The sequence below is a fragment of the Hipposideros armiger genome, unplaced genomic scaffold (assembly GCF_001890085.2).
Source record: "Hipposideros armiger isolate ML-2016 unplaced genomic scaffold, ASM189008v1 scaffold_1576, whole genome shotgun sequence".
Taxonomy (NCBI): domain Eukaryota; kingdom Metazoa; phylum Chordata; class Mammalia; order Chiroptera; family Hipposideridae; genus Hipposideros; species Hipposideros armiger.
The window spans coordinates 1-7,491 of record NW_017732926.1 but is presented as its reverse complement, the minus strand read 5'-3'; positions in this window follow the sequence as shown (position 1 = coordinate 7,491).

Genomic DNA, 7,491 nt, shown 5'->3' with positions numbered 1-7,491 from the left:
TGGCTACACACAGTAGCCCATGGCAGCTCACTGCCACAGGGACTGCAGCCCACGCCGTCGCCGGCGACTCACGACAGCCCAGCTCCAGGCCAAGCTGTTGTTCAGCATCTTAGCTGTAGAGAGCAGTGTCACTGGCCCTCATATGTGGGATCCGAACCGGGGCCCTCTGGCATCCCAAGCGAGTTCTTAACCATCGCACCACTCGGCCGGCCCAGAAGGTGAAAATTTTAAAGGCATTTTAAACATGTTGCCAAAGGAAATACATAAGGTTGGAGTCAGATGTCGGGGTTCAAATCCCAGCTCTGGCATTTGCTAGCTGCATGATTTGAGCAATTACTTCCCTTCTCTGAGCCTCAGTTTTTTTCATCTGGTAAACTGAGATAATAATAGCCCACACTTCCTGGAGTCATTGTGAGAATTCAGAGTATTATCAAGTGGGTCTTGGGTTTTAACATTTACAGCCCTCAGTCCAGCAGCTTCTCAAACTTTTTGGCTTGAGAACCACTTTACATTCTTTATTAAGCAGCTCAAAGAGCTTTTGGTTATGTAGGGTCACATGTATCAATATTTACCATTTTAGAAATTTAAGCTGAGAATTTAAAATAGCAATAACTAATTCACTGCATAATTATATCTTCAAACCAGAAAGTGAGTGAGCAGAGCAGCAGTGTTCTACATTTTTAAAAATCTCTTTAATATCTGGTTTAAGACAGATGGATTCTCACATCTGCCCCTTCCTTCACTCTGTTGCAATATGTTGTCTTCTTGGAATTATGTAAAGAAAATCCAGCCTCACACAGATAATTAATTGGAAAAGGAAGAAGTATTTTAATATCCTGTACAGGTAATAGCGGATATTCTTCTTGGATACTACACCAACACTCAACTAGTAGTAGTTTCTTGAAGGTTAGTTGCAAGTGACATCTGAAATGACATCAGTGCCCTTTTTGTATTCTATGACATTACAATCCATTGGTCTATTTTATACTTTGAAAGGATCTTTTACCCACATGTACTTTTGTAGCATCATCTGTTGATCTTTTAGAAAACATTGGTTCACTAACTTAAGCAAATGTTGAGCCATTTTATTATACAATATAAAAAATATAATGTTCATTAATATCACCACTGTCTCATCATAAAGGTTTTACAATATTGGGAAACTGTGAAGCTAAAGGTGGCAGATATGAGTTTTCCAAAATTTTACTTTTTGCTAGAAGGCTAGATATAATTTTATCATTGGCAACAAATCCTGTCGGTTGTTTTCCCTGAAGTAACAGACCCTTTGTTCATTTTTAAGAAAATGTTTGCCAATTACCAAAGTCTGAATAACCACAGTTTTGTCTATTGGTCATTTTTTATTTTATTTAATTTATTTATTTTAGCTGAGCCATCCTGCCACCTTTTGCCAGCTCAGCAGCAGCGCAGCTCGGGTGGGACTAGAACCTCTGTCTATTGGTCATTTTTTTTTTTTTTAGTAAAAAACGTGTTCCATGGAAAAAGCAGCTAATTCATCTTGCAACTCAAATAATCACACACATCCTTTTTCTTGAGAAAACAATGGCATGCAATGAAAGTGCTTTATGTGTACTTATCATCACCCATTTCAACTAACAAAATATTAAAAAGATGTGTGCCTCAGGACAAAGATTTAATAAAATTAATATTTTTTTACTGCTCACCAAGGATTTTCTTAAGTGAAAGCGTGTGGTGGTGAAGAATACAATAACTAGTAAATTTGTTATCATTGCCTTGATTCATACTAAGAGCCACCATTGCTTTTGTATCATCAATACAAAGTCAACACTGTGAAACAGGCAAATTGTTATTTTCTCAGCATCACTATGAAAATGATTACAGACCTCTTGAAAGGTACTTGGGAACCCCGAGGGGTCACTGGGCCACACTTTGAGAACTTATGTGCTATCCATTTTTCTATTGGGTTGTTGATCTTTTTCTTACCAATTTAAGAAATCTTTTTTATTGAACTCAGATTAATCCTAGCATTCCACATACGGTGAAAACAGCATTTGCATTTGTGGAAGGGTGGGGAAATAGGTGTATGTGTTTATAGAGTTGAATCTAATGGTTTTTTCCAGTTTCAGTTTCTTCTTAATTAAAAAATATATATATCTTAGCAAATTCTTTCCATACTGACTTGGATAAATATTTGATATTTTCTGTATTAGTTTTTCAGAGATGCCAAACAAAGTATCACAAGCAGGGGGGCTTAAACAGCAGAAATGTATTGTCTTGCAGTGCTAAAGGCCAGAAGTCTGAGACCAAGATGTCCACTGGGTTGGTTCCCTCTGAGGGCTGTGAGGGAGAATCTGCTCCACGTCTTATAGATGCATCACTTGATCTTTGCTTGTATCTTCACACAGTGTTTCCCCTGTGTGTGTGTCTGTATCCAAATTTCTCCTTTTTATAAGGACACAGTCATGTTGGGTTAGGGTCCACCCTAATGACCTCATCTCAACTTGATCATCTGCAAAGGTCCTGTTTCCAAATAATGTCATATTCACAAGTACTGGGGGAGGAGGGGGGTCAGGACTTTATCTAATTTCGGGAACACAATTTAACCCATAACATTTGCCTTTACTTTTTTCTAATGCTCTGATACTATCTCCTTTTCCGTTTGCTTGTCTCATGTTCTGGAATTTATTTAACGAGTATGTGTCCCATAGCTAATATTGGGGTAGTGGTTACATATGGCAAAACGCATCCAAATGTACACTTCAAAGGGGCAAATTTTATTCTAGGTCAACTGTACTTTAAGAAAGTTGATTTTCTGAAAAATAAGTGTTATGGGGGCGGGGAAGGAAGGAAACAGGGAAAGGAGATCAAGTGGGGACCCGACACTGATATTGCAATTTATAATATATTGGAAGTTGACGTGGAGCAAGGATCTCGCTCACATCTCCCCGCAAGCAGGCCATCTGCTGGTCATTTGCCCACCGCACACCACTGCAGAGGGCATCTTAGAGCTGGTGCACGGTCCTCAAATGGCCCGGGTGGGAGTCTTAGGTCCGCAGTGCATGACAGACTGAGCCTGCTGGGCCAGAATGGCACTTCTGGTGGCCCTCTTCGCGCAGGTATTGGGGAGGCGCTTGGGCCTCCGCTGAGTCCGCCAGTGCTCCTTCCAGGCCCCCAGGAGCATCAGGAGAGCATCTGTCACAATCTCCGCAGAAGGCAGATCTGAGTGAGACCATGACCTGCTCTCCATCTTCCCCAGAAGCAGAGGTCGCATACACAAGGGTGAAACTTTGTTTTGTTGACCTGGTCTTCACCCCCACCCCTATCAGTGCCCAGATCAGCCCCGTTTCTGAATAATTAGACCTCTTGTTTATCCCTCTGATTTAGTTGTTTCATCGCAATTTCATTCCTTAGCCTTTCCCAAGGTGACAGGAACTTAGCTACAAGGCCTTTTGAATTATTTATAACAGTGAAACAAAATGAAGTGACTCAAATGTCCATCAAATGATAAACAAATGTGGCTTATCCCTACGATGCAATATTTTCAGCCATAATAAGGAACAAAGTACAGATACAGGCTACAACATGAGTGAACCTGAGTTCAGATAACATGCTGAACGAAAGAAGCCAGACACAAAAGGCCACATTTTATGAGTACATTTATTTGAAGTGTCCAGATTACTCAAATCCATAGAGACAGAAAATAGGTTAGTGGTTGCCAGGGACCAGGAAGTTTGGAGGGAAATGGGGAGTGACTGTTGATGGGAGCAGAGTTTCTGTTTGGGGCGATGAAAATGTTCTGAAATTAGATAATGGTGATGGTTGCACAACCTTGTAAATATACGGAGGGCCTCAGAATTGAGAATTTGTACACTCTAAAATGGTGAATTTTATGGCATGTGAATTAAATGTCAATTAAAAAAGAATTATCAAGAAAGTGACAGATACGTTATAATTGCTCCCTCATAAATTCTTTGTACATCCATACTTTCATTTATTTTATGTAATTTCATTTTAATAACAAAAAGTAAAACTAACATATCTTTTGTTCATTGATTCCAGACATGCATTTTCTGCATATTTTCATATGCAGACCCAAATCTTTCACACCAAAATCACTGTTTAAACAATGCTTGTAAAGATCACTGAGATATAGTTCGTATTTATCCTGATCTCATTGGATTCGGTGTGGATCCAGGCTCCGCTGTGTGCCTATTTTTCAATCAGATGGCATAGATAAGTGTTGAAAAGCTGTGGCCTTTACATAGGTGAAGAATGAATGTGCACTCCAGTAGTTGTGTTGTCAGAATCAGATGACACATGTGCCTTAACTTCAGGCATACATGTCCACATGAGATGGTTAATAACGATTAATAATGGAAAGATAAGTTCAAGGAGACACACGCCACAGAGGCAGCTGGATACTCGGTCTCTGTCCCCCAGCCACACCTAGCCTTTCCTCTCAGGACTGGGTCTCATCCCACTCATCCCACCTCAGCCCAGCCTCTGCCTCCACCTCCTGTTTTTCCCCCTGCCACAGGGACCCATGTCCCCTTTTGGCTGCAGACTCCACCTCATGTCCCTTTCCTTGGCTGACCCTGGCCCAACCTAAAGCAGTTTTTATATTTTTGCCTTGGACTTGAAGTGCAATTCTTCTTTTTCAGGCCTACAGGTGAATGCTGCCAGGAGAGTCAAATATTCTAGGACAGGGATCAGCAAACTTAGAAACGGAAGAGCCGCCAGGGGTCAGCAAACTGTGGTTTGCAAACTGTGGCTCTGAAGTAAAATTGAAAATGAAAATAAAAGTATCATAGTTTCGTTTATAAAAATTTTAAAGGATATTATTCACATAATGGTGATTATGTAAAAATATATTTATGGTTCTCGAATAATTTTTAAATTCTTGTGAGGGACAGGATTGGCTCTTCCAGGGGTCGGCAAACTTTTGAGGCTAAATGTACCTACCAAAGAGCCGCATGTGGCTCGCAAGCCTCAGTTTGCCGACCACTGTTCTAGAAATCAGCACAGCTGTTGGGGCCAGAGTCTGGAGGTGACTTGGCAGCCCTGTGTCCAGAATTTTGGACCCTATGTACCTCACTAGTCCTTATCAACCCCTGCTACATGCTATGCCTGAGCTGAGCACTGGGAGGACAGCAGCAGACCGGGGAAAGGGACGCCGAACATCTAGACGCTGGGTTCAGTGTTGGCTGTTATAACTGGGATGGGGCAGGAATACGGGAAAGGAAAGTGGCCAAACCATATGGCAAGAGAACTCTGACTCTAATCCTTGCAACCACTGTCCTAGGAAGTCAGACTACAGCCTCTGTAGTAATTGACACAGTCAGTCAGCACTGGGCCATTGACCACAGCTTCTCTATTTCTTGTCCCTGCTTCCAACGTAGGACCAACAGAGAAATCCTGATGTGCTCCTCAAACCCATCACATTGAATGCTCACCTGCTCCTAGTCAGCTGCCCCAGCTCCCCTAGTCCCACTGCCTCTAATTAGGGTGGTCCCAAGCCAGCCCTTTTTTCCACCTTAAGCTTTCCCACTACTCCAGATGCAAGTGACATGGCTGACCCCTTGCCATAGCCCATCTTTGCAGAAGAGACAGTAGGGAGAGCAGTGCAGACCTGGGACTGGAGGTCGCCCCACCTGGCAGGTGCAGAGAACTAGAGACTGTTGGGTTAGCTGTGTCTGCATCTCGAGGGTTGGGTTTTATCCGATGCCAGAGTGCGTGTGGGTGTCATTGGACTGTCTTATGAACTGAAAATGATGGAAGCTGTGACAACGGGAAAAGAGATCACCAGATGAAGGTGATGGTGGCCTTGTCCATGTAGGAGGTTCCACTGCCTCCTTTCAGGTCAAGGGCACCAGGAAGGGGAAACCTCAGGGATCCCATCTAGTGACTATGCTAGTGACTGGTTTTCCAGCGTGAGGGGGCGCATAGGTATGAGGCCCTGTGACATAATAAGAAATATATATTTGGTGTCTGCCTGTGGTTCTTGACACAGAGGTCCTAAAACCCCTATAATTTCCTCAGTGATAGGGCTGCTCGGAGCGCTTTTGTTCTAATATTTGGTCTTTGGCTCGAGAGTCTGACTCAGACCTCCTAAATTCCTTGAAATTTCTTGGGTGACAGGAATGTCTTTTGTTCTAATGTGGCGATGCTAGGTTGGCTTCTGGATGGGGGCTGGTCACTAGAAAGACCAAGGCTTGATTAGAAACTTGGAACTTTCAGCCCCATCCTCCAGGAACGGGAAAGGGGCTGGAAATTGAGTTAATGATTAATGGAGTCTATGGGATGAAGCCTCCATAAAAGTCCTTGAGGGCTGGCCGGGTGGCGCGTTGGTTGAGAGTTGGCTTGGGACCCTGGCTCTGAGCGGCGGGGCCCTGGTTCAGATCCCATCTATGAAGGCCGGTGGTGCTGCGTCCTCTGCAGCTAAGATGGTGAATAACTGGGCTGCCCCGAGTCTCTGGCGACGGCGTGGGCTGCAGTGGGTCTGGCCGGCAGTGGGCGTGGGCTTTCGTGGGCTGCTGTGAGCTGCCATGGGCGGCAGTCCAGTGGCTGGCGAGGGACTGCCTTGCCTGGGAGGAGCGCGGTGATGGTACTAACGTGGGCCAGTGGTGCGGTGTCCTCCGTGGCTAGACTGAGGGACAGAGGGGCAGTGACTTGTCTGTTTCCCTTCCCCGATTACCCAACACTGTTCTCCTCCCTCAATTCCCCAATATAATCTTAAAAAAAAAAATCCTTGAACTGTGGGACTCGATGAGCATTCAGGTTGGTTAACACGTGGGGATGCTGAGAGGGTGGCACAGCTGGAGAGGACATGGAAGCTCCTTGCCCCTCCCCAACACCTTCCCTGTGTATCTCTTTCATCTGGTGGTTCCTGAGTTGTATCCATTATAATAAATGGGTGATCTAGTAAGTGAACTATTTTCCAGGGTTCTGTGAGCCTTTCTAGCAATTATTGAACCAAGGAGGTTCAATCAGTGGTGGGAACCCCTGATCTTTAGCTATCTCGGACAGAAGTTTGTGGGTAACCAGGGACCCACTACCTGCAATCGGCGTCTGAGGTGGGGACAGTCACATGGGACAGCCCTGAACCTGTGGGCTCTGTGAGAGCTCCTGTTAGTGTCAGAATTGAGTTAAATCGGAGCACACCGTTGATATCACCAGAGATCTGGAAAATTGCTTGGTGTGGAAAAATCCCACACACCTGGTGTCAGAAGTGCTGTTGTGTGTGACTGTGAGTGTTGTAGACGAGAAACAGAGTTGATTTTCCCGTTTTGGGCCCTGAGGAGGCCCCAGAAGAGCTGCCCTGAGTGTGAGAGAGAGCTGGACAGGCCAGGCAAACCTGGGGAAGGGCCAGGTTGGGGTTGGTTACGGGTGGGGAGGTCCCAGGGCTGGAAGCATTGGAGCTGGTTTTCAAAGGACCCAGAATCCTGGGATTCAGGGCTCAGTTCTGGAAGAGTGAGGCACACAGTATGCACTCAATAAATAAATGTGTATTCA